This window comes from Oncorhynchus gorbuscha, linkage group LG10, assembly GCF_021184085.1.
Source record: "Oncorhynchus gorbuscha isolate QuinsamMale2020 ecotype Even-year linkage group LG10, OgorEven_v1.0, whole genome shotgun sequence".
Classification (NCBI taxonomy): Eukaryota; Metazoa; Chordata; class Actinopteri; order Salmoniformes; family Salmonidae; genus Oncorhynchus; species Oncorhynchus gorbuscha.
Window position 1 is genome coordinate 8,134,269 of NC_060182.1, and position 25,917 is coordinate 8,160,185.

The 25,917-nt window shown below is 44.1% G+C and overlaps 1 protein-coding gene across 1 annotated transcript in view; it reads left to right on the forward strand.

Moving 5' to 3' along the window:
• LOC124045494 (copine-5-like) overlaps positions 1-25,917 on the forward strand; it is a 187,593-nt gene that overhangs the window by 75,441 nt on the left and 86,235 nt on the right.

A 25,917-nucleotide genomic window follows, 5' to 3' on the forward strand; every position in this document is an offset into this window, starting at 1 on the left:
TGTAGCCTACAGGAGGACAGCAGTGGTGTAGACTACAGGAGGACAGCAGTGGTGTAGACTACAGGAGGATAGTATGAATCACACTGCTACTCCCTCATTTAGCTACTGGTACATTACGTATTGTGGATGGTGTGAATGCGGATGGTGTGAATGTGGATGCTGTTCACAAATGTATATGTGTATTACAACCCAATATTGGTTCAATTGAAGAAGTTCAAGCTGCCTCTCAATCATTGTTTTTCCAACTAGGGATGTGTTCATTAAGGAAACCGTTTAAAGTTTAAGAATCAAACGGAAGCAAACAGAGCAAAACGAGAGTTTCTATTTAACAAATTCAATTAAGGCCCTCACCGTTCCGTTCCATTTGCTTACGTTTAAGAAACGTTTAGCAACAGAATTGGCGTAATCAATATTCCCAAGTGGACAGCCAGCGCAAAATGTGCATTTGCAACAGCTGCATTGTGTCCATCCCAGCCTATTTGGAAAAACTATTTCAGTTCCTCTACTCTAAACTACTCCATGGAATTCTGCTCCATACTGTAAACATTTTCATTTTAGACCACGAGTGGGGGACTGGCACAACAGTTTCACATGCCCATCCACTCTAGAGGACGCCAGTGTTGGAGCTAAATGAATACCGTAATAAGAGGCATGTGAGGGGGCCGCACACTGAATATTAAGAATCAGGGAAACACAGGGAAGTGCTATGATAGTGTACAGCCACCCCCCCCCAAAATACAGGTAGAGATTTAGAACCATAGCATATGGGGTTTATACAGTAAGGAAGAGTGGGGTAAGTTAGGCAAAGGGAGTAAGTTGGGCCACCGTTGTTTCTAGGAAACCGTACACATAATTCATATTTTGACCAACTATTTAGGAAGAAGTCATAATTGTATGGAGTTTGTGAAGTTAGAAACCACATGGAAAAGGTGAGAAGATTTTCACCAGTCAAATGAAATGGATTGTGACAGAGATTTCATGATGCTTGTATCTAAACCAAAGTAAATACTTTTAAGATTGTTCTATACATCAGTTGGGGTCTCTATAAGCTTCATTATAAGGGCATAAACCTAGCATGAATGTGCATAATTATAGCTGTGTATCCTAATACAGCCAATATCTTTGCTTTGGGGTAAGTTGAGCCAATGGCCATGGAGTAAGCTGAGCCAGTGGCCATGGAGTAAGCTGAGCCAATGGCCATGGAGTAAGCTGAGCCAATGGCCATGGAGTAAGCTGAGCCAATGGCCATGGAGTAAGCTGAGCCAATGGCCATGGAGTAAGCTGAGCCAGTGGCCATGGAGTAAGCTGAGCCAATGGCCATGGAGTAAGCTGAGCCAATGGCCATGGAGTAAGCTGAGCCAATGGCCATGGAGTAAGCTGAGCCAATGGCCATGGAGTAAGCTGAGCCAGTGGCCATGGAGTAAGCTGAGCCAATGGTTGAGCCAATGGCCATGGAGTAAGCTGAGCCAGTGGCCATGGAGTAAGCTGAGCCAATGGCCATGGAGTAAGCTGAGCCAGTGGCCATGGAGTAAGCTGAGCCAGTGGCCATGGAGTATGTTGAGCCAGTGGCCATGGAGTAAGCTGAGCCAATGGCCATGGAGTAAGCTGAGCCAATGGCCATGGAGTAAGCTGAGCCAATGGCCATGGAGTAATCTGAGCCAATGGCCATGGAGTAAGCTGAGCCAATGGCCATGGAGTAAACTGAGCCAATGGCCATGGAGTAAGCTGAGCCAATGGTTGAGCCAATGGCCATGGAGTAAGCTGAGCCAATGGCCATGGAGTAAGCTGAGCCAATGGTTGAGCCAATGGCCATGGAGTAAGCTGAGCCAATCGTTGTGCCAATGGCCATGGAGTAAGCTGAGCCAGTGGTTGAGGCAATGGCAAGTTGAGCAAATTGAAGTGTTTTCTTCAAAGGCGTAAAGTATGGCATTATCACTAGGATATGAGTTAACAACAGGGCCTGGCCTATGTTAAAAGTTCATAGAAGTGTTTGTTAGGTAATAAGCCTGTGTTAAAAGATGATTAAACGATTAAAATATTTTCATTTTTAAGCGTTTTTGTTGAATTGTGTTTGGAAAATAAAGATAGACATGGTTTTAAAAAGGCAGTGGTAATATTTAATTTGTACATTTGTAGGTGGCTTAATTTACCCTTTAGGTGGCTTAACTTACCCTGTCCGGGGCTTAACTTACCCTGTCCGGGGCTTAACTTACCCTGTCCGGGGCTTAACTTACCCTTTAGGTGGCTTAACTTACCCTTTAGGTGGCTTAATTTACCCTGTAGGTGGGTTAATTTACACTGCGCGGGGCTCAATTTACCCTGTAGGTGGCTTAACTTACCCTTTAGGTGGCTTAACTTACCCTGTAGGTGGCTTAACTTACCCTGTAGGTGGCTTAACTTACCCTTTAGGTGGCTTAACTTACCCTTTAGGTGGCTTAACTTACCCTTTAGGTAGCTTAACTTACCTTTTAGGTGGCTTAATTTACCCTGTAGGTGGCTTAACTTACACTGTGCGGGGCTCAACTTACCCTGTACAGGGCTTAACTTACCCTGTAGGTGGCTTAACTTAACTTACCCTGTAGGTGGCTTAACTTAACTTACCCTGTAGGTGGCTTAATTTAACGTACCCTGTAGGTGACTTAACATAACGTACCCTGTAGGTGACTTAACTTAACGTACCCTGTAGGTGACTTAACTTAACGTACCCTGTAGGTGGCTTAACTTAACTTACCCTGTAGGTGACTTAACTTAACTTACCCTGTAGGTGGCTTAACTTAACTTACCCTGTAGGTGGCTTAATTTAACGTACCCTGTAGGTGACTTAACATAACGTACCCTGTAGGTGGCTTAACACTGACCCAACTCCAGCCATTTTAATAATGGGAATTGATGGGAAATTATGTAAATATATCACTAGCCACTTTAAACAATGCTACCTTATATAATGTTACTTACCCTACATTATTCATCTCATATACATATGTATATACTGTACTCTACAACATCGACTGCATCCTTATGTAACACATGTATCACTAGCCACTTTAACTATGCCACTTTGTTTACTTTGTCTACATACTCATCTCATATGTATATACTGTACTCGATACCATCTACTGTATGCTGCTCTGTACCATCACTCATTCATATATCCTTATGTACATGTTCCTTATCCCCTTACACTGTGTATAAGACAGTAGTTTTGGAATTGTTAGTTAGATTACTTGTTGGTTATCACTGCATTGTCGGAACTAGAAGCACAAGCATTTCGCTACACTCGCATTAACATCTGCTAACCATGTGTATGTGACAAATAAAATTTGATTTGATTTGATTTGATTTGAACTTAACTTACCCTGTAGGTGACTTAACTTAACGTACCCTGTAGGTGACTTAACTGAACTTACCCTGTAGGTGACTTAACTTAACTTACCCTGTAGGTGACTTAACTTAACTTACCCTGTAGGTGACTTAACTGAACTTACCCTGTAGGTGACTTAACTGAACTTACCCTGTAGGTGACTTAACTTAACTTACCCTGTAGGTGGCTTAACTTACCCTTTAGGTGGCTTAACTTACCCTTTAGGTGGCTTAACTTACCCTTCAGGTAGCTTAACTTACCTTTTAGGTGGCTTAATTTACCCTGTAGGTGGCTTAACTTACACTGTGCGGGGCTCAACTTATCCTGTACTGGGCTTAACTTACCCTGTAGGTGGCTTAACTTAACTTACCCTGTAGGTGGCTTAACTTAACGTACCCTGTAGGTGACTTAACTTAACTTACCCTGTAGGTGACTTAACTTAACTTACCCTGTAGGTGACTTAACTTAACTTACCCTGTAGGTGACTTAACTGAACTTACCCTGTAGGTGACTTAACTTAACTTACTCTGTAGGTGACTTAACTGAACTTACCCTGTAGGTGACTTAACTTAACTTACCCTGTAGGTGACTTAACTGAACTTACCCTGTAGGTGACTTAACTTAACTTACCCTGTAGGTGACTTAACTTAACTTACCCTGTAGGTGACTTAACTGAACTTACCCTGTAGGTAACTTAACTTACCCTGTAGGTGACTTAACTGAACTTACCCTGTAGGTGACTTAACTTAACTTACCCTGTAGGTGACTTAACTGAACTTACCCAGTAGGTGACTTAACTTAACTTACCCTGTAGGTGACTTAACTTAACTTACCCTGTAGGTGACTTAACTGAACTTACCCAGTACGGGACGGGGTAAAGTTTCCCCATTTCCCCATAAATTGTGCCAAGACAACACTTTTTTTCCAGTGTTACACGACGTCCTGATATATAAGTAGATATCTTTGTTGGAAATAACACTACATTTCCCTTGACTGAGTGATGCTGAAATGTTTTTGCTCAACTTAACCCTCTATCTCCTACTGTGCTGTACTTAAAAAAAGATATGCTAGTTCTGCAGTTTACCTTTTTCCATGTGGTTCTGGAATAAACAAGACTTGGAAGAGGCTCGTTGTGTGGTTCTGGAATAAACAGACTTGGAAGAGGCTCGTTGTGTGGTTCTGGAATAAACAAGACTTGGAAGAGGCTCGTTGTGTGGTTCTGGAATAAACAAGACTTGGAAGAGGCTCGTTGTGTGGTTCTGGAATAAACAGACTTGGAAGAGGCTCGTTGTGTGGTTGTGGAATAAACAAGACTTGGAAGAGGCTCGTTGTGTGGTTCTGGAATAAACAAGACTTGGAAGAGGCTCGTTGTGTGGTTCTGGAATAAACAAGACTTGGAAGAGGCTCGTTGTGTGGTTCTGGAATAAACAAGACTTGAAAGAGGCTCGTTGTGTGGTTCTGGAATAAACAGACTTGGAAGAGGCTCGTTGTGTGGTTGTGGAATAAACAGACTTGGAAGAGGCTCGTCGTGTGGTTCTGGAATAAACAAGACTTGGAAGAGGCTCGTCGTGTGGTTCTGGAATAAACAGACTTGGAAGAGGCTCGTTGTGTGGTTGTGGAATAAACAGACTTGGAAGAGGCTCGTTGTGTGGTTCTGGAATAAACAAGACTTGGAAGAGGCTCGTCGTGTGGTTCTGGAATAAACAGACTTGGAAGAGGCTCGTTGTGTGGTTGTGGAATAAACAGACTTGGAAGAGGCTCGTCGTGTGGTTCTGGAATAAACAGACTTGGAAGAGGCTCGTTGTGTGGTTCTGGAATAAACAGACTTGGAAGAGGCTCGTCGTGTGGTTCTGGAATAAACAAGACTTGGAAGAGGCTCGTTGTGTGGTTCTGGAATAAACAAGACTTGAAAGAGGCTCGTTGTGTGGTTCTGGAATAAACAGACTTGGAAGAGGCTCGTTGTGTGGTTCTGGAATAAACAGACTTGGAAGAGGCTCGTTGTGTGGTTCTGGAATAAACAGACTTGGAAGAGGCTCGTCGTGTGGTTCTGGAATAAACAAGACTTGGAAGAGGCTCGTTGTGTGGTTCTGGAATAAACAAGACTTGGAAGAGGCTCGTTGTGTGGTTCTGGAATAAACAAGACTTGGAAGAGGCTCGTTGTGTGGTTCTGGAATAAACAAGACACAAGACTTGGAAGAGGCTCGTTGTGTGGTTCTGGAATAAACAAGACTTGGAAGAGGCTCGTTGTGTGGTTCTGGAATAAACAAGACTTGGAAGAGGCTCGTTGTGTGGTTCTGGAATAAACAAGACTTGAAAGAGGCTCGTTGTGTGGTTCTGGAATAAACAAGACTTGGAAGTTGCTCATCGTGTGGTTGTGGAATAAACAGACTTGGAAGACTTGGTTCTGGAATAAACAAACAAGACTTGGAAGAGGCTCGTTGTGTGGTTCTGGAATAAACAAGACTTGGAAGAGGCTCGTTGTGTGGTTCTGGAATAAACAAGACTTGGAAGAGGCTCGTTGTGTGGTTCTGGAATAAACAAGACTTGAAAGAGGCTCGTTGTGTGGTTCTGGAATAAACAAGACTTGGAAGTTGCTCATCGTGTGGTTGTGGAATAAACAGACTTGGAAGAGGCTCGTCGTGTGGTTCTGGAATAAACAGACTTGGAAGAGGCTCGTCGTGTGGTTCTGGAATAAACAAGACTTGGAAGAGGCTCGTTGTGTGGTTCTGGAATAAACAAGACTTGAAAGAGGCTCGTTGTGTGGTTCTGGAATAAACAGACTTGGAAGAGGCTCGTTGTGTGGTTGTGGAATAAACAGACTTGGAAGAGGCTCGTCGTGTGGTTCTGGAATAAACAGACTTGGAAGAGGCTCGTTGTGTGGTTCTGGAATAAACAGACTTGGAAGAGGCTCGTCGTGTGGTTCTGGAATAAACAAGACTTGGAAGAGGCTCGTTGTGTGGTTCTGGAATAAACAAGACTTGAAAGAGGCTCGTTGTGTGGTTCTGGAATAAACAGACTTGGAAGAGGCTCGTTGTGTGGTTCTGGAATAAACAGACTTGGAAGAGGCTCGTTGTGTGGTTCTGGAATAAACAGACTTGGAAGAGGCTCGTCGTGTGGTTCTGGAATAAACAAGACTTGGAAGAGGCTCGTTGTGTGGTTCTGGAATAAACAAGACTTGGAAGAGGCTCGTTGTGTAGTTCTGGAATAAACAAGACTTGGAAGAGGCTCGTTGTGTGGTTCTGGAATAAACAAGACTTGGAAGAGGCTCGTTGTTGGTTCTGGAATAAACAAGACTTGGTTCTGGTTCTGGAATAAACAAGACTTGGAAGAGGCTCGTTGTGTGGTTCTGGAATAAACAAGACTTGGAAGAGGCTCGTTGTGTGGTTCTGGAATAAACAAGACTTGAAAGAGGCTCGTTGTGTGGTTCTGGAATAAACAAGACTTGGAAGTTGCTCATCGTGTGGTTGTGGAATAAACAGACTTGGAAGAGGCTCGTCGTGTGGTTCTGGAATAAACAGACTTGGAAGACGTGTGGTTCTGGAATAAACAGACTTGGAAGAGGCTCGTCGTGTGGTTCTGGAATAAACAGACTTGGAAGAGGCTCGTCGTGTGGTTCTGGAATAAACAAGACTTGGAAGAGGCTCTGGTTCTGGAATAAACAAGAAGGCTCGTTGTGTGGTTCTGGAATAAACAGACTTGGAAGAGGCTCGTTGTGTGGTTGTGGAATAAACAGACTTGGTCGTGTGGTTCTGGAATAAACAGACTTGGAAGAGGCTCGTTGTGTGGTTCTGGAATAAACAGACTTGGAAGAGGCTCTGGAATAAACGTGTGGTTCTGGAATAAACAAGACTTGGAAGAGGCTCGTTGTGTGGTTCTGGAATAAACAAGACTTGAAGAGGCTCGTTGTGTGGTTCTGGAATAAACAGACTTGGAAGACGTTGTGTGGTTCTGGAATAAACAGACTTGGAAGAGGCTCGTCGTGTGGTTCTGGAATAAACAAGACTTGGAAGAGGCTCGTTGTGTGGTTCTGGAATAAACAAGACTTGGAAGAGGCTCGTTGTGTGGTTCTGGAATAAACAAGACTTGGAAGAGGCTCGTTGTGTGGTTCTGGAATAAACAAGACTTGGAAGAGGCTCGTTGTGTGGTTCTGGAATAAACAAGACTTGGAAGAGGCTCGTTGTGTGGTTCTGGAATAAACAAGACTTGGAAGAGGCTCGTTGTGTGGTTCTGGAATAAACAAGACTTGAAAGAGGCTCGTTGTGTGGTTCTGGAATAAACAAGACTTGGAAGTTGCTCATCGTGTGGTTGTGGAATAAACAGACTTGGAAGAGGCTCGTCGTGTGGTTCTGGAATAAACAGACTTGGAAGAGGCCCGTCGTGTGGTTCTGGAATAAACAGACTTGGAAGAGGCTCGTCGTGTGGTTCTGGAATAAACAGACTTGGAAGAGGCTCGTCGTGTGGTTCTGGAATAAACAAGACTTGGAAGTTGCTCGTCGTGTGGTTCTGGAATAAACAGACTTGGAAGAGGCTTGACGTTCAGAGAAAACTGGATCAGTGAGAGAGAGAGAACACATTGTGTTTTTCTCATCTTGACTTCAGAGACTCGCGGTTAATTTTAATGTTTTTGGTTAATCTCCTCGGTCGGTTGCGTAATACAAAACTGCATGGCTGTTCTTCACAGATGAGGAGGGAAAATAGCTCTGCTGAGTTCAATAATGAGTGGAAAACTGAAAATACTTTTAAGTAGATAGTTTGAGTTGAATATAAATATAAATATAAATAAATATATGCCATTTAGCAGACGCTTTTATCCAAAGCGACTTACAGTCATGTGTGCATACATTCTATGTATGGGTGGTCCCGGGGATCGAACCCACTACCCTGGCGTTACATGCACCATGCTCTACCAACTGAGCTACAGAACCCACGAGTTGAAGAGTGCAGACACACACACACGCATAGGCACGCACATACCCACACACACGCAGCCACACACACACACGTAGACACGCAGACACACACACATGCCACACACACATAAGCACACACACACACATAGGCACGCACACACGTAGACACGCAGACACACACACACACCTAAGCACGCACACACGCACATGCACACGCACACACACACATACACATACAGAATGCCTTGCACCCTGTTAATTTGATGATGCTGCTGTCTTGTATAATTTAACTGGAGTTGAAGCGTTTGAGCCAGCTAGCAGGTGATTAGCTTGCAGTGTCTTGGTACATCACACAATTAGACCACACTGCCGAGCCACTAAAGAACCATTGTGGATCCAAGGCTGAGCTTCCTAACGAACAAAGGTCCCTCACTAATAACAGTTTCCTGCTTAGGCTGGGAAAAGAACACTCTGATCTTGCTGATATTTCAATAACCTCTCTCTCTCTTTCCCACTGAGAGGGATTAGGTTATGTCCCATTACATACAGTAAATATACTTTCTGTACACTATGTGCAAACTAAAGCTTTTTCTGCTGCCCTTCACAAGTTTGTATTAGTTTGTATTCATCTGTTTGATAATAACTCTGGGAGGCTCTGTCTCTCTCTCTGTCTCTTTCTATCACTCTCTCTCACTCTATCACACTATATCACTCTCTCTCTCTATCTGAAAATCTCCTGTGGGCTCAGCTCGCTATGAAAATAAATTGCTCTTTTAATGTATACAGTGGGTTTTTAAAAGAAGTGCAGACAGACAATCATGCAGAGCAGCCATTTCCAATCCATAATACAGCCCTCAAGGGAAAGTAAATGCAAGGACAGTGGGACACTTAGACTTTGAGAGAGATAAGCGCACTGATTACATTTTTGTATTAAAAATAAAAACAGTTTGCTTTTTTGCTGCTGTGTTCGTACACCTCACAAAGGACAGGTTCATTGGTCTGCTGGGGTCGTACACCTCACAAAGGACAGGTTCATTGTTCTGCTGGGGTCGTACACCTCACAAAGGACAGGTTCACTGTTCTGCTGGGGTCGTACACCTCACAAAGGACAGGTTCGCTGTTCTGCTGGGGTCGTACACCTCACAAAGGACAGGTTCATTGGTCTGCTGGGGTCGTACACCTCACAAAGGACAGGTTCATTGGTCTGCTGGGGTCGTACACCTCACAAAGGACAGGTTCATTGGTCTGCTGGGGTCGTACACCTCACAAAGGACAGGTTCATTGGTCTGCTGGGGTCGTACACCTCACAAAGGACAGGTTCACTGTTCTGCTGGGGTCGTACACCTCACAAAGGACAGGTTCATTGGTCTGCTGGGGTCGTACACCTCACAAAGGACAGGTTCACTGTTCTGCTGGGGTCGTACACCTCACAAAGGACAGGTTCATTGGTCTGCTGGGGTCGTACACCTCACAAAGGACAGGTTCACTGTTCTGCTGGGGTCGTACACCTCACAAAGGACAGGTTCACTGTTCTGCTGGGGTCGTACACCTCACAAAGGACAGGTTCATTGGTCTGCTGGGGTCGTACACCTCACAAAGGACAGGTTCACTGTTCTGCTGGGGTCGTACACCTCACAAAGGACAGGTTCATTGGTCTGCTGGGGTCGTACACCTCACAACGGACAGGTTCACTGTGCTGCTGGAGAGCTGTCACACGCACACACATACACAGCAATGCAGCCCTATAGATGCTTTATATGGCATATCAACCCACACCACAACATACAGTGCCTTCAGAAAGTATCCCCACCCCTTCACTTGTTTCCACATTGTGTTGTGTTAGAGCCTGATTTTAATCTACACACAATATCCCATAATGACAGAGTGAAAACATGTTTTTTTTAAATACATTTTGTGCTAGTTTATTGAAAGTGAAATAGAGAAATATCTCAAATGTGTAATTATTCACACCCCTCAGTCAATACTTTGTAGAATCACCTTTGGCAGTAATTAAAGCTGTTAGTCTTTCTGGGTAATCGCCTAAGACCGTTCCACACCTGGATTGCGCAATATTTGTCCATTATTATTAAAAAATATATATTTTCATTCTTTATACTGTCTAACATGTTGTTGATCATTGCTAGACAACAATTGTCAAGTCTTGCCATACATTTTCAAATACATTTAAGTCAAACTGTAACTTGGTCACTAAGGAACATTCACTGTGTTCTTGGTATGCAACTCCAGTGTTGATTTGGCCTTGTGAATTAGTTTATTGTCCTGCTGAAAGGTGAATTAATCTCCCAGTGTCTGGTTGAAGCAGACTGAACCAGGTTTTCCTCTAGGATTTTACCTGTGCTTAGCTCAATTTTTATCCTGAAAATCTCCCCAGTTCTTAATGATTACAAGCATACCCATAACATGATGCAGCCATCACTATGCTTAAAAATATGGAGAGTGGTACTCAGTAATGTGTTGTATTTGATTTGCCCCAAAAATAACACTTTGTATTCAGGACAAAAAGTAAATTGTAAGTAAGTAAGTAAATTGCTTTGCCACATTTTTTTACAGTATTACTGTAGTGACTTGTTGCAAAGAGGATGCATGTTTTTAAATATTTGTATTCTGTACTTCCTTCTTTTCACTCTGTCAATTAGGTTGGTTACGTTAGCGTACGTTAGCAACAACCGTCCCGCTATAGGGACACCAATCTCATAGATCCTTAAGAGCTTTGAAATGGGTGTCCTGACTCTCTGTGGTCACTAAAGATCCCATGGTATTTATTGTAAGAGTAGGGGTGTAAATCCCAGTATCCTGACTAAATTCCCAATCTGGCCCTCGTACCATCATGGACACCTAATGTGTTTCCCAGGTGTTTTCTGTAAATGAGAATGTCTTTTCAGTCAAATTACCTGGTAAAATAAGGGATTAAATAATAGCCTTTTACCTTGTGGAGAATGGTAATATCTCCCAATTTATCCAAAATGTTCTTGTTTTACTATCCTTGAGATCTTCTGAGACCCACAAGGACAGTTAAACAAACACATAAACACTCCCTCGCTCAGTCTCCCACCCTCCCTATGTCACTCCCTCTCTACCACCCTCACTCCCTCCCTCCCTCTCTACAACCCTCACTCCCTCCCTCCCTCTCTACCACCCACCCTACCACCCTCCATCTCTACAACCCAACCTACCACCCTCACTCCCTCTCTACCACCCACCCTCCATCTCTACCACCCTCCCACCCACCCTACCACCCTCCATCTCTACCACCCACCCTCACTCCCTCTCTACCACCCACCCTCCATCTCTACCACCCTCCCTCCCACCCTACCACCCTCCATATCTACCACCCACCCTACCACCCTCCATATCTACCACCCACCCTACCACCCTCACTCCCTCTCTACCACCCCACCCACCCTACATCTCTACCACCCACCCTCCCTCTCTACCATTCTACCACCCTCCCTCTTTACCACCCTCCCTCTCTACCACCCTCCCTCTCTACCACCCTCCATCTCTACCACCCTCCATCTCTACCACCCTCCCTCTCTACCACTCTCCCTCTCTACCACTCTCCCTCTCTACCACCCACCCTCCCTCTTTACCACCCTCCCTCTTTACCACCCTCCCTCTTTACCACCCTCCCTCTCTACCACCCTCCATCTCTACCACCCTCCCTCTCTACCACCCTCCATCTCTACCACCCTCCCTCTCTACCACCCTCCCTCTCTACCACCCTCCCTCTCTACCACCCCCCCTCTCTACCACTCTCCCTCTCTACCACCCTCCCTCTCTACCACCCTCCCTCTCTACCACCCTCCCTCTCTCCCTAACACCCTCCCTCTCTACCCCCTCACTCTCTCCATCCATACCTCCTCCCTCCCTCCCTACCACCCTCACCCTCTTCCATACCTCCTCCCTCCATCCATACCTCCTCCCTCCCTCCCTACCACCCTCATCCATACCTTCTTCCTTCCCTACCACCCTCCACCTGTCACCCTCACCTCCTCCATCGATATCTTCCTTCCTCCCTCCTTCCCCTCCCCTTCCTCAGCCCCCCTTCCTCAGGCTCCCTCCTTCCCTTTCTCAGCCTCCCTCTCCCTCCCTTACTCCCTCAGCCTCCCTCTCTCTTTCTCACCCTCATGCCCTCCCTCCCTCTCTCTCTCCCTCCTTCCACCCTCAGCCTCCCACCCTCCCTCCCTCCCTCCCTCCCTCTCTCTCTTTCCCTCCCCCATCCCTTCCTCAAGTCCTCTTGACAGTTGAGGATATGAGAAAACATGAGTCCTGCTGTGGATGAGATGATGAAAGTGGTGCCTCTCTCTCTAGAGTACTGTTACTGTGTCTAAACAGCAATAAAGCCCTGAGTTACAGTACAATACAAAGGGCATACCTGTCTGTAAGAGTATTGCCCTCTGATGTAGTGGGATGTACAGTTGAAGTCGGAAGTTTACCTACACTTAGGTTGGAGTCATTAAAACTCATTTTTCAACCACTCCACAAATTTATTGTTAACTTGTTATGGCTGCAATCCCAATACCGGGATCGATATGACAACTATCAGTGAAAATAGAGGGCGCCAAATTCAAACCACAGAAATCTCATAATTACAATTAAAACATAGATGCGTTTCATATCATTTTAAAGGTAATCTTGTTGTTAATCCCACCAAAGTGTCCAATTTCAAATAGGCTTTTCAGCGAAAGCACTACGCTGGGTCTCCACCAGCCCACAATAAGCACAGCCATTTTCCAGTGAAATATAGCATTCCCTAAAAGCAGAAATAAAGATAAAATTAATCACTAACCTTGAATTATCTTCATCAGATGACACTCATAGGACTTCATGTTACACAATACATGCATGTTTTGTTTGATGAAGTTCATATTTATATAAAAAAATCGGAGTTCTCATTGGCTTATTAGATTCACTAGTTCCAAAAACATCAAGTGATTTTGCATAACCACATAGTTTAAACAGAAATACTCATCATAAATGTAGATGATAATACAAGTTATACACATGGAATTATAGATATACCTCTCCTCAATGCAACCGCTCAGATTATTACAACACATGCAATAATCTGAGACGGCGCTCAGTACAGAAGCCAAATTAGCCGCCACGTTGGAGTCAACAGAAACCAGAAAATAAATGATAAAAGTTTCCTAACCTTAGATGAACTTCAACAGAATGCAGTCTTAGGAATCCCAGGTCCACAATAAATGCTTAATTTGTTTGAATATGTCTGTTATTTATGTCCAATTAGCTACTTTAGTTAGCGCGTTTGGTAAACAATTCCAAAGTCACAAAGCGCGTCCACTATAACGTGAAGAAATGTCCAAAAGTTCCGTAACAGTCAGTAGAAACATGTCAAACGATGTACTAAATCAATCTTTAGAATGTTGTTTACATATATCTTGAATAACGTTCCAACCGGAGAATTAGAATGACTTCAGATGACCAGTGGAACGCAGGTCCTTCCACTATAGTAGACTAACACACTAACACGCAATAGCTAGTTTATTTATCATCCAGTATGATTTTTTTATTTAATTGTTAAATAAAAAATGTTTAAAAAATAACAGGCAAGTCCGTTCAGAACAAATTCTTATTTTCAATGACGGCCTACCCCAGACAAACCCAGACAATGCTGGGCCAATTGTGTACCACCTTATGGTACTCCCAGTCACAATCAGTTTTTGATGCAGCCTAGACTCAAACCAGCGTCTGTAGTGACACCTTTAACACTGAGATGCAGTGCCTTAGACCGCTGCTTCCACTCGGGAGACCAAGTGTAATTGAATAGTGCCTGTCCTGACTGCATCAAACTGGGAGAAGCTAGTTTATAGCTCGCTAGACTAATTGAGGCTACATGCGCTTTCTTGGCCTACCCGTTATCACAATATATTCTATTGAGTCTGTCGACAAAATTCGGATACACTGTATCTTCTCTTCCATTCTCCCTCCTCTTCTATTCTCCCTCCTCTTCTCTTCTATTCTCCCTCCTCTTCTCTTCTATTCTCCCTCCTCTTCTCTTCCATTGTCCCCCTCTTGTCTTCCATTGTCCCCCCTCTTCTCTTCCATTCTCCCTCCTCTTGTCTTCCATTCTCCCTCCCTTCTCTTCCATTCTCCCTCCCCTTCTCTTCCATTCTCCCCCCTCTTCTCTTGCATTCTCCCTCCCTTCTCTTCCATTCTCCCTCCTCTTGTCTTCCATTCTCCCTCCTCTTCTCTTGTCTTCCATTCTCCCTCCTCTTCTCTTCCATTCTCCCTCCTCTTCTCTTCCATTCTCCCTCCTCTTGTCTTCCATTCTCCCTCCTCTTGTCTTCCATTCTCCCTCCTCTTCTCTTCCATTGTCCCCCTCTTCTCTTCCATTGTCCCCCTCTTCTCTTCCATTGTCCCCCTCTTCTCTTCCATTGTCCCTCCTCTTCTCTTCCATTGTCCCTCCTCTTCTCTTCCATTGTCCCCCTCTTCTCTTCCATTCTCCCTCCTCTTCTCTTCCATTGTCCCCCATCTTCTCTTCCATTGTCCCTCCTCTTCTTTTCCATTGTCCCCCTCTTCTCTTCCATTCTCCCTCCTCTTCTCTTCCATTGTCCCCCCATCTTCTCTTCCATTGTCCCTCCTCTTCTTTTCCATTGTCCCCCTCTTCTCTTCCATTCTCCCTCCTCTTCTCTTCCATTGTACCCCCCTCTTCTCTTCCATTGTCCCTCCTCTTCTCTTCCATTGTCCCCCCTCTTCTCTTCCATTCCTCCCTCTCTCTTATCTCGCTATTCTTAATTTACCCCATCTCTATCGCCGGGGGTAATGGGAGAGAATGGGACATTTCTTTCTCTGTTCACAATAGTCACTGCCAAGAGGGACCCCGGGAAGCTATTGAATGGCAGGCTACATATTTAGCCTGCAATCAATATACTGTACATATTGTGTCATGCATCTAATTTGATGCAATATTTTGCATAAGAAAAGGGGTATAAAACGAAAGGGGGAGAGAGAGAGAAGAGAGAGAGAGAGAGAGAGAGAGAGAGAGAGAGAGAGAGAGAGAGAGAGGTCCTTGCCTCATTCAGTATTCTGTATTGTACTGTGTACAAAAGCCAACAGCATCACAGCCATCTTTAGCCAACAGCATCACAGTCATAGTAACAGATACAGTAGGAAACGGAAAGTGAAAACTTGCAGGCTGTGATGGCGCATATGGAGGTTTATCCCACCCATGCTGAGAATCACTTTACACAACAAGATTTCCCACTCTGGAGCTGGGAGGAGAGGGTGGGTGGGTGAGGAGAGGGAGGGTGAGGAGAGGGAGAGGAGAGAGAGGGGGGTGAGGAGAGGGAGGGAGGATGGAGGGAGGGTGAGGAGACGAGAGGGAGGGGGGTGAGGAGAGGGAGGGTGAGGAGAGGAGAGGAGAGGAGACGAGAGGGACGGAGGATGGAGGGAGGGTGAGTCCCTGACTGTCTGTTCTTCTGGTTGAAACCCACCTGAGGTTCTGATGGGGAACATCAGTCCGCTCTCCAAATAAATGTGACACCAAGCATCGTAGGACCATATGTCTCTGTGTCTATTGAGAGCCAAGGGAATCCCCAGCGGCTCCATTACAATACGCCTGTAGAGCCTCATACAATATAAGTACCAATTAACATACGCTTCGTGCTGTCCATCTGCACCTGCAGTGTTAGTAGTCACAATACATTTGCTGAATACCAAATATTGCAATATAGTGCACTACTTTTGACCAGGGCCCATTGGGGATACCATTGGGGATACACCCATAGTACGCTGTAAAGAAACATACTCTAGATATGATGTAACCTGTTTGCTTTCACAGAGGATCCTCACTGGAATGACCCCCCCAGACCTACATTTTGTCTTGAGAATAGAATGAGAATAGAAATAGCTAAACCAAATCATCTACCCTCAAATATAGATGTTAGACTCACTTATTCAACTGGCAGGCTTTATTTTTCCAGTTGTCTCATAGTCTCACATTACCAGACGTTGGGCAAGCATTCAGAGATTGTGGCAGTAAGCCGAGAGAGAGACTAGTTGTCTCATCTTCTCACATTACCAGACGTTGGGCAAGCATTCAGAGATTGTGGCAGTAAGCCGAGAGAGAGACTAGTTGTCTCAAAGCCAACAATTACTTTAGTTGATGCACAAGTCTTTGAAGTCAGGCACGACAAATGGAGAAGTAACATTGAGATAGTGATAGCTGCTAGGGACTAAAGAGCATGAAGCTAATACACACATGCACTGACACAGATACAGACACACAAAGCACACAAGACTGAAGAGCTCAACGCATTCTTAGAGAGAGAGAGAGAGAGAGAGGGAGAGATATGTGGAGAGAGAGATATGGAGAGAGAGAGTTGGTTTGTGAGAAAATAATCATAAACAGCAATGAAGAATGCAAAAACCTAAGAAAGTAATTGGGAAACCTGTCCAACCAAAAACATAGAGACCCAGAAAAACAGAGTCTACACCTTCACTATGGTGAAATACTAAAACAATACAGAAATACACTACAGACAAAGAAGGAACAACACGTCAGTAATCAGCTCGAATAAACTATAGAATCGAATCACTTCGGGGAAAATGGGAACACACTAACCAAACGACAATACAAAGAGTTATCTACTCTCCAATATTTTTGGCTAAATAACAAGCAACAAACACCAAAAACATATACATGATCAACTACAAATCCACTAATACTACATGTAAACTGTAAAATATACAGACCACATATTCCAATTGGCTATAATCATCCTCAGCTCTGGCATCTTCCACAAAATTTGGAACCACGGACTGATTGAACCAAATAACTCCCGTAGGATGTAATCTTGGGAAAATCCTCTACATTATCATTAACAGCAGACTTGTACATTTCCTCAGTGAAAACAAGGTACTGAGCAAATGTCAAATTGGCTTTTTCCAAATTACCGTACGACAGACCACGTATTCACCCTGCACACCCTATTTGACAAAACAACTAACCAAAACAAAGGCAAAGTCTTCTCATGTTTTGTTGACTTCAAAAAATATTTTGACTCAATTTGTCATGAGGGTCTGCTATACAAATGGATGGAAAATGTGTTGAGGGAAAACATAGACCATTATAAAATCCATGTAGACAAACAACAAGTGTGTGGTTAAAATTGGCAGAATTCACGCACCATTTCTTTCCAAGGGGGCCGTGGTGGGAAACAGGGATGCAGCTTAAGCTCCACCCTCTTCAACATATATATCAACGAATTGGCGAGGGCACAGTCTGCAGCATCCAGCCTCACCCTACTATAATTTGAAATATACTGTTTGCTGATGATCTGGTGCTTCTGTCACCAACCAAGGAGGGTCAACAGCAGCACCTAGATCTTCTGCACAGATTCTGCCAGACCTGGGCACTGACATTAAATCTCAGTAAGATAAAAAATAATGGTGTTCCAAAAAGGTCCAGTTGCCAGGACCACAAATACAAATTCCATTTGGACTCCATTGCCCTAGAGCACACAAACAACTATACATACCTCTGCTTATACATCAGCACCACAGGTAACTTCAATAAAGCTGTGAACGATGTGAGAGACAAGACAAAAAGAGCATTCTATGCCATCAAATGGAACATTTGACATAACAATTAGGATCTGGCAAAAAATACTTGAGTCGGTTATAGAACCCATTGCCCTTTATGGTTGTGAGGTCTGGGATCTGCTCACTAACCAAGAATTCACAAAATGGGACAAACACCAAATTGAGACTCTGCATGCAGAATTCTACAATCACCTAAAAGGAATTGATTCCCAAACCTTCCATAACAAAGCAATCACCTACAGAGAACCTGGAGAAGAGTCCCCTAAGCAAGCTGGTCATGGGGCTTTGTTCGCAAATACAAACAGACCCCACAGAGCCCCAGGACAGCAACACAATTAGACCCAACCAAATTGTGAGAAAACCAAAAGATAATTACTTGACACATTCGAAAGAATTAACAAAAAAACTGAGCAAACTAGAATGCAATTTGGCCCTAAACCCGAGACTACACAGTGGCAGAATACCTGACCACTGTGACCTACCCACAATTAAGGAAAGCTTTGACTATGTACAGACTCAGTGAGTATAGCCTTGCTATTGAGAAAGGTTGTCATAGGCAGACCTGGCTCTCAAGAGATGACAGGCTAAGTGCACACTGCCCACAAAATGAGGTGGAAACTGAGCTGCACTTCCTAACCTCCTGAAAACTATATGACCATATTAGAGACTCATATTTCCCGCAGATTACACAAACCCACAATGAATTAGAAAACAAATCCAATGTTGATAGATTCTCATATCTATTGGGTGAAATTGCACAGTGTGCAATTACAGCAGCAAGATTTGTGACCTGAAACTACAAGAAAAGGGCAACCAGTGAAGAACAAACACCATTGTAAATACAACCCATATATTTGTTTTCCTTTTGTACTTTAACTATTTTCACATCTTTAGAAGCTTCTGATAGGCTAATTGACATCATTTGAGTCAATTGGAGGTGTACCTGTAGATGTATTTCAAGGCCTACCTTCAAACTCAGTGCCTCTTTGCTTGACATCATGGGAAAAAATTGTAGACCTCCACAAGTCTGGTTCATCCTTGAGAGCAATTTCCAAACGCCTGAAGGTACCACGTTCATCTGTACAAACAATAGTACGCAAGTATAAACACCATGGGACCACGCAGCCGTCATACCGCTCAGGAAGGAGACGCCTTCTGTCTACTAGAGATGAACGTACTTTGGAACGAAAAGTGCAAATCAATCCCAGAACAACATTAAAGGACCTTGTGAAGATGTTGAAGGAAACAGGTACAAAAGTATCTATAGCCACATTAAAATGAGTCCTATATCGACATAACCTGAAAGTCCGCTCAGCAAGGAAGAAGCCACTGCTCCGAAACCTCCATAAAAAGCCAGACTACGGTTTGCAACTGCACATGGGGACAAAGATTGTACTTTTTGGAGAAATGTTCTCTGGTCTGAGGAAACAAAATTAGAACTGTTTGGCCATAATGACCACCGTTATGTTTGGAGGAAAAAGGGGGAGGCTTGCAAGCCGAAAAACACCATCCCATCTGTGAAGCACGGGGGGTGGCAGCATCAGGTGGACTTCACAAAATAGATGGCATCATGAGGAGGGAAAATGATGTGGATATGTTGAAGAACCATCTCAAGACATCAGTCAGGAAGTTAAAGCTTGGTAGCAGATGGGTCTACCAAATGGACAATGACCCCAAGCATACTTCCAAAGTTGTGGCAAAATGGCTTTAGAACATCAAAGTCAAGGTATTAGAGTGGCCATCACAAAGCCCTGACCTCAATCCTATAGAAAATTTGTGGGCAGAACTGAAAAAGCATGTGAGAGCAAGGAGGCCAACAAACCTAACTCAGTTACACCAGCTCTGTTAGGAGGAATGGGCCTAAATTCACCCAACGTATTGTGGGAAGCTTGTGGAAGGCTACCAGAAGTGTTTGACCCAAGTTTAAAAAATGTAAAGGCAATGCTACCAAATATTAATTGAGTGTATGTAAACTTCTGACCCACTGGGAATGTGTTGAATGAAATAAAAGCTGAAAAAAAGAATTCTCTCTACTTTTATTCTGACATTTCACATTCTTAAAATAAGTAGTGATCCTAACTGACCTAAAACAGGGAATATTTACTTGATTAAATGTCAAGAATTATGATAAACTGAGTTTAATGTATTTGTATTTAATGTATTTGGTGTATGTAAACCCCTACAATAGATAACAGGAACAGGTTGGCAGCAGCACTTTTCACATGGTTTCATCATCACATCATCAGAGACTGGCTGGGTTTTCCCACACACACACACAGCCCTTGGCACAATGCACTCAGGAGGGACTAATGCTCCTACTGATGTAATGAATGAAGGATAGAGAGATAGAAAGAGAGAGAGAGAAAGAGAGATGGCATGTACTTTACTATGTACCTACTTAGCTGTCATAAAGCTTCTAACTCTTAAACACTGTTCAATAATGCATTATGCTTGCCTGAGAGACCTTAGCTTATTTTACCTCATCCCTTCCCCCCTGATCTCTCTCTCTATCTCACACACACACACACACACCGCATAAATAATTAAAGGTTAATTAATTCACCTTGAGATTGAGATTGGGCTTTTAAATTGGAGAAAACCGCATAGGGAGGCTCAGAGAATGAATTGACGGGTATAGTTCTTCACTGTTCTGAATGAAGTGACGGGTATAGTTCTGTACTGAATGGAGTGACGGGTATTGTTCTCCACTGTACTGAATGAAGTGATGGGTATAGTTCTCCACTGTCCTGAATGGAGTGACGGGTATAGTTCTGTACTGAATGGAGTGACGGGTATAGTTTTGTACTGAATGGAGTGATGGGTATAGTTCTGTACTGAATGGAGTGACGGGTATAGTTTTGTACTGAATGGAGTGACTGGTATAGTTCTCCACTGTACTGAATGAAGCGACGGGTATAGTTCTCCACTGTACTGAATGAAGCGACGGGTATAGTTCTGTACTGAATAGAGTGACGGGTATAGTTTTGTACTGAATGGAGTGACTGGTATAGTTCTCCACTGTACTGAATGAAGCGACGGGTATAGTTCTGTACTGAATGGAGTGATGGGTATAGTTCTGTACTGAATGGAGTGATGGGTATAGTTTTGTACTGAATGAAGCGACGGGTATAGTTCTGTACTGAATAGAGTGACGGGTATAGTTTTGTACTGAATGGAGTGACGGGTATAGTTTTGTACTGAATGAAGCGTTGGGTATAGTTCTGTACTGAATGGAGTGACGGGTATAGTTTTGTACTGAATGGAGTGACGGGTATAGTTCTGTACTGAATGGAGTGACGGGTATAGTTTTGTACTGAATGGAGTGATGGGTATAGTTCTCCACTGTACTGAATGAAGCGACGGGTATAGTTCTGTACTGAATGGAGTGACGGGTATAGTTTTGTACTGAATTAAGTGACGGGTATAGTTCTGTACTGAATGGAGTGACGGGTATAGTTCTGTACTGAATGGAGTGACGGGTATAGTTTTGTACTGAATGAAGCGACGGGTATAGTTCTGTACTGAATGGAGTGACGGGTATAGTTCTGTACTGAATGGAGTGACGGGTATAGTTCTCCACTGTACTGAATGGAGTGACGGGTATAGTTCTGTACTGAATGGAGTGACGGGTATAGTTCTCCACTGTACTGAATGAAGTGACGGGTATAGTTCTCCACTGAACTGAATGGAGTGATGGGTATAGTTCTGTACTGAATGGAGTGACGGGTATAGTTCTGTACTGAATGGAGTGACGGGTATAGTTCTGTACTGAATGGAGTGACGGGTATAGTTCTCCACTGTATTGAATGGAGTGACGGGTGTAGTTCTGTACTGAATGGAGTGACGGGTATAGTTTTGTACTGAATGGAGTGATGGGTATAGTTCTGTACTGAATGGAGTGACGGGTATAGTTTTGTACTGAATGGAGTGACTGGTATAGTTCTCCACTGTACTGAATGAAGCGACGGGTATAGTTCTCCACTGTACTGAATGAAGCGACGGGTATAGTTCTGTACTGAATAGAGTGACGGGTATAGTTTTGTACTGAATGGAGTGACTGGTATAGTTCTCCACTGTACTGAATGAAGCGACGGGTATAGTTCTGTACTGAATGGAGTGATGGGTATAGTTCTGTACTGAATGGAGTGATGGGTATAGTTTTGTACTGAATGAAGCGGTGTGGTGACGGGTATAGTTCTGTACTGAATAGAGTGACGGGTATAGTTTTGTACTGAATGGAGTGACGGGTATAGTTTTGTACTGAATGAAGCGTTGGGTATAGTTCTGTACTGAATGGAGTGACGGGTATAGTTTTGTACTGAATGGAGTGACGGGTATAGTTCTGTACTGAATGGAGTGACGGGTATAGTTTTGTACTGAATGGAGTGATGGGTGTAGTTCTCCACTGTACTGAATGAAGCGACGGGTATAGTTCTGTACTGAATGGAGTGACGGGTATAGTTTTGTACTGAATTAAGTGACGGGTATAGTTCTGTACTGAATGGAGTGACGGGTATAGTTCTGTACTGAATGGAGTGACGGGTATAGTTTTGTACTGAATGAAGCGACGGGTATAGTTCTGTACTGAATGGAGTGACGGGTATAGTTCTGTACTGAATGGAGTGACGGGTATAGTTCTCCACTGTACTGAATGGAGTGACGGGTATAGTTCTGTACTGAATGGAGTGACGGGTATAGTTCTCCACTGTACTGAATGAAGTGACGGGTATAGTTCTCCACTGAACTGAATGGAGTGATGGGTATAGTTCTGTACTGAATGGAGTGACGGGTATAGTTCTGTACTGAATGGAGTGACGGGTATAGTTCTGTACTGAATGGAGTGACGGGTATAGTTCTCCACTGTATTGAATGGAGTGACGGGTGTAGTTCTGTACTGAATGGAGGGTCTGGCATAGTTCTCCACTGTACTGAATGGAGTGACGGGTATAGTTCTCCACTGTACTGAATGGAGTGCCGGATATAGTTCTGTACTGAATGGAGTGACGGGTATAGTTCTCCACTGTACTGAATGGAGTGATGGGTATAGTTCTCCACTGTACTGAATGGAGTGACGGGTGTAGTTCTGTACTGAATGGAGGGTCGGGTATAGTTCTCCACTGTACTGAATGGAGTGACGGGTATAGTTCTCCACTGTACTGAATGGAGTGACGGGTATAGTTCTGTACTGAATGGAGTGACGGGTATAGTTCTCCACTGTACTGAATGGAGTGACGGGTATAGTTCTCCACTGTACTGAATGTAGTGACGGGTATAGTTCTCCACTGAACTGAATGGAGTGACGGGTATAGTTCTCCACTGAACTGAATGGAGTGACGGGTATAGTTCTCCACTGTACTGAATGCAGCGTATGGGTGGTATGGTAAAGCTTGAATAGATTTTGTCTAACAGTAGTGTCCTGATGCCTTGGGAAGAGTGCAGTACAGGAAGGAAGGGTACAGTACAGGAAAGATTGAAGAAAGGTTACCAGACAAGAAGGTAGGGTACAGTACAGGAAGGAATGAAGAAAGGGTACCGTACAGGAAGGAAGGGTACAGTACAGGAAGGAATGAAGAAAGGTTACCGGACAGGAAGGAAGGGTACAGTACAGGAAGGAATGAAGAAAGGGTACAGTACAGGAAAGAAGGGTACAGTACAGGAAAGATTGAAGAAAGGTTACCAGACAGGAAGGAAGGGTACAGTACAGGAAGGAATGAAGAAAGGGTACCGTACTGGAAGGAAGGGTACAGTACAGGAAGGAATGAAGAAAGGTTACCGGACAGGAAGGAAGGGTACAATACAGGAAGGAATGAAGAAAGGGTACAGTACAGGAAGGAAGGGTACAGTACAGGAAGGAATGAAGAAAGGTTACCGGACAGGAAGGAAGGGTACAGTACAGGAAGGAATGAAGAAAGAGTACCGGACAGAAAGGAAGGGTACAGTACAGGAAGGAATGAAGAAAGGGTACAGTACAGGAAGGAAGGGTACAGTACAGGAAGGAATGAAGAAAGGTTACCGGACAGGAAGGAAGGGTACAGTACAGGAAGGAATGAAGAAAGGGTACAGTACAGGAAGGAATGAAGAAAGGTTACAGTACAGGAAGGAAGGGTACAGTACAGGAAGGAATGAAGAAAGGGTACAGTACAGGAAGGAATGAAGAAAGGGTACAGTACAGGAAGGAAGGGTACAGTACAGGAAGGAATAAAGAAAGGTTACAGTACAGGAAGGAAGGGTACAGTACAGGAAGGAATGAAGAAAGGGTACAGTACAGGAAGGAATGAAGAAAGGGTACAGTACAGGAAGGAAGGATACAGTACAGGAAGGAATGAAGAAAGGTTACCGTACAGGAAGGAAGGGTACAGTACAGGAAGGAATGAAGAAAGGTTACAGTACAGGAAGGAAGGGTACAGTACAGGAAGGAATGAAGAAAGGGTACAGTACAGGAAGGAATGAAGAAAGGGTACAGTACAGGAAGGAAGGGTACAGTACAGGAAGGAATGAAGAAAGGTTACAGTACAGGAAGGAAGGGTACAGTACAGGAAGGAATGAAGAAAGGGTACAGTACAGGAAGGAATGAAGAAAGGGTACAGTACAGGAAGGAAGGGTACAGGAAGGAATGAAGAAAGGTTACCGTACAGGAAGGAAGGATACAGTACAGGAAGGAATGAAGAAAGGTTACAGTACAGGAAGGAAGGGTACAGTACAGGAAGGAATGAATAAAGGGTACAGTACAGGAAGGAATGAAGAAAGGGTACAGTACAGGAAGGAAGGGTACAGTACAGGAAGGAATGAAGAAAGGTTACCGTACAGGAAGGAAGGATACAGTACAGGAAGGAATGAAGAAAGGGTACAGTACAGGATGGAATGAAGAAAGGGTACAGTACAGGAAGGAATGAAGAAAGGGTACAGTACAGGAAGGGAAGGGTACAGTACAGGAAGGAATGAAGAAAGGGTACAGTACAGGAAGGAATGAAGAAAGGGTACAGTACAGGAAGGGAAGGGTACAGTACAGGAAGGAAGGGTACAGTACAGGAAGGAATGAAGAAAGGGTACAGTACAGGAAGGAATGAGGAAAGGGTACAGTACAGGAAGAAAGGGTACAGTACAGGAAGGAATGAGGAAAGGTTACAGTACAGGAAGGAAGGGTACAGTACAGGAAGGAATGAATGAAGAAAGGGTACAGTACAGGAAGGAATGAAGAAAGGGTACCGGACAGGAAGGAATGAAGAAAGGGTACCGGACAGGAAGAGTACAGTGAAGGTTGGACTTTTTTACCTTTATTTAACTAGGCAAAACAGTTAAGAACACATTATTATTTACAATGACAGGGTCATACCTGGATAACACTGAGCCAGTTGTACGCCACCCTATGGGACTCCCAATCATGGCTGGTTGGGAGTCGGCCTGTAGTGACACTTCGAGCAGTGAGATGCAGTGCCTTAGACCGCTGCGCCACTCGGGAGCCCAGTACAGTACAGGAAGGAAGGAGTGGGTACAGTACATAAGGAATAAGGTACCATTTGAGACCTGTCCCATGTGTGATAGGACAGGTAATATCTCATCCCTCTCCCCTGGCAGATAAATGTGTGGGTGGTTTGGACCCTATTCATCCCAATGACCCACGGAGGAAGCTGAGAGTCTCGGCAAATTGTATGGATTTTTAGATGGCCATGGACACAAACCTCATTTTGTCCTCCAACCCTACACTAGATCCAGTCGAAATAACATGTACAGGACACTCCTGAGCCCTGCTGTCATCGGCCTGTCTGAGCTATAAGATCGGCAGGCCATTAGGGAGATGCAGGGGAGATGTCCAATGTCTGTGGGGTTTCTGTCTTACTTTTGTGTGTGTGTGTGTGTGTGTGTGTGTGTGTGTGTGTGTGTGTGTGTGTGTGTGTGTGTGTGTGTGTGTGTGTGTGTGTGTGTGTGTGTGTGTGTGTGTGTGTGTGTGTGTGTGTGTGTGTGTGTGTGTGTGTGTGTGTGTGTGTGAATGTGTGAGTCTCCCCCTGTGTGTGTGTGTGTGTGTGTGTGTGTGTGTGTGTGTGTGTGTGTGTGTGTGTG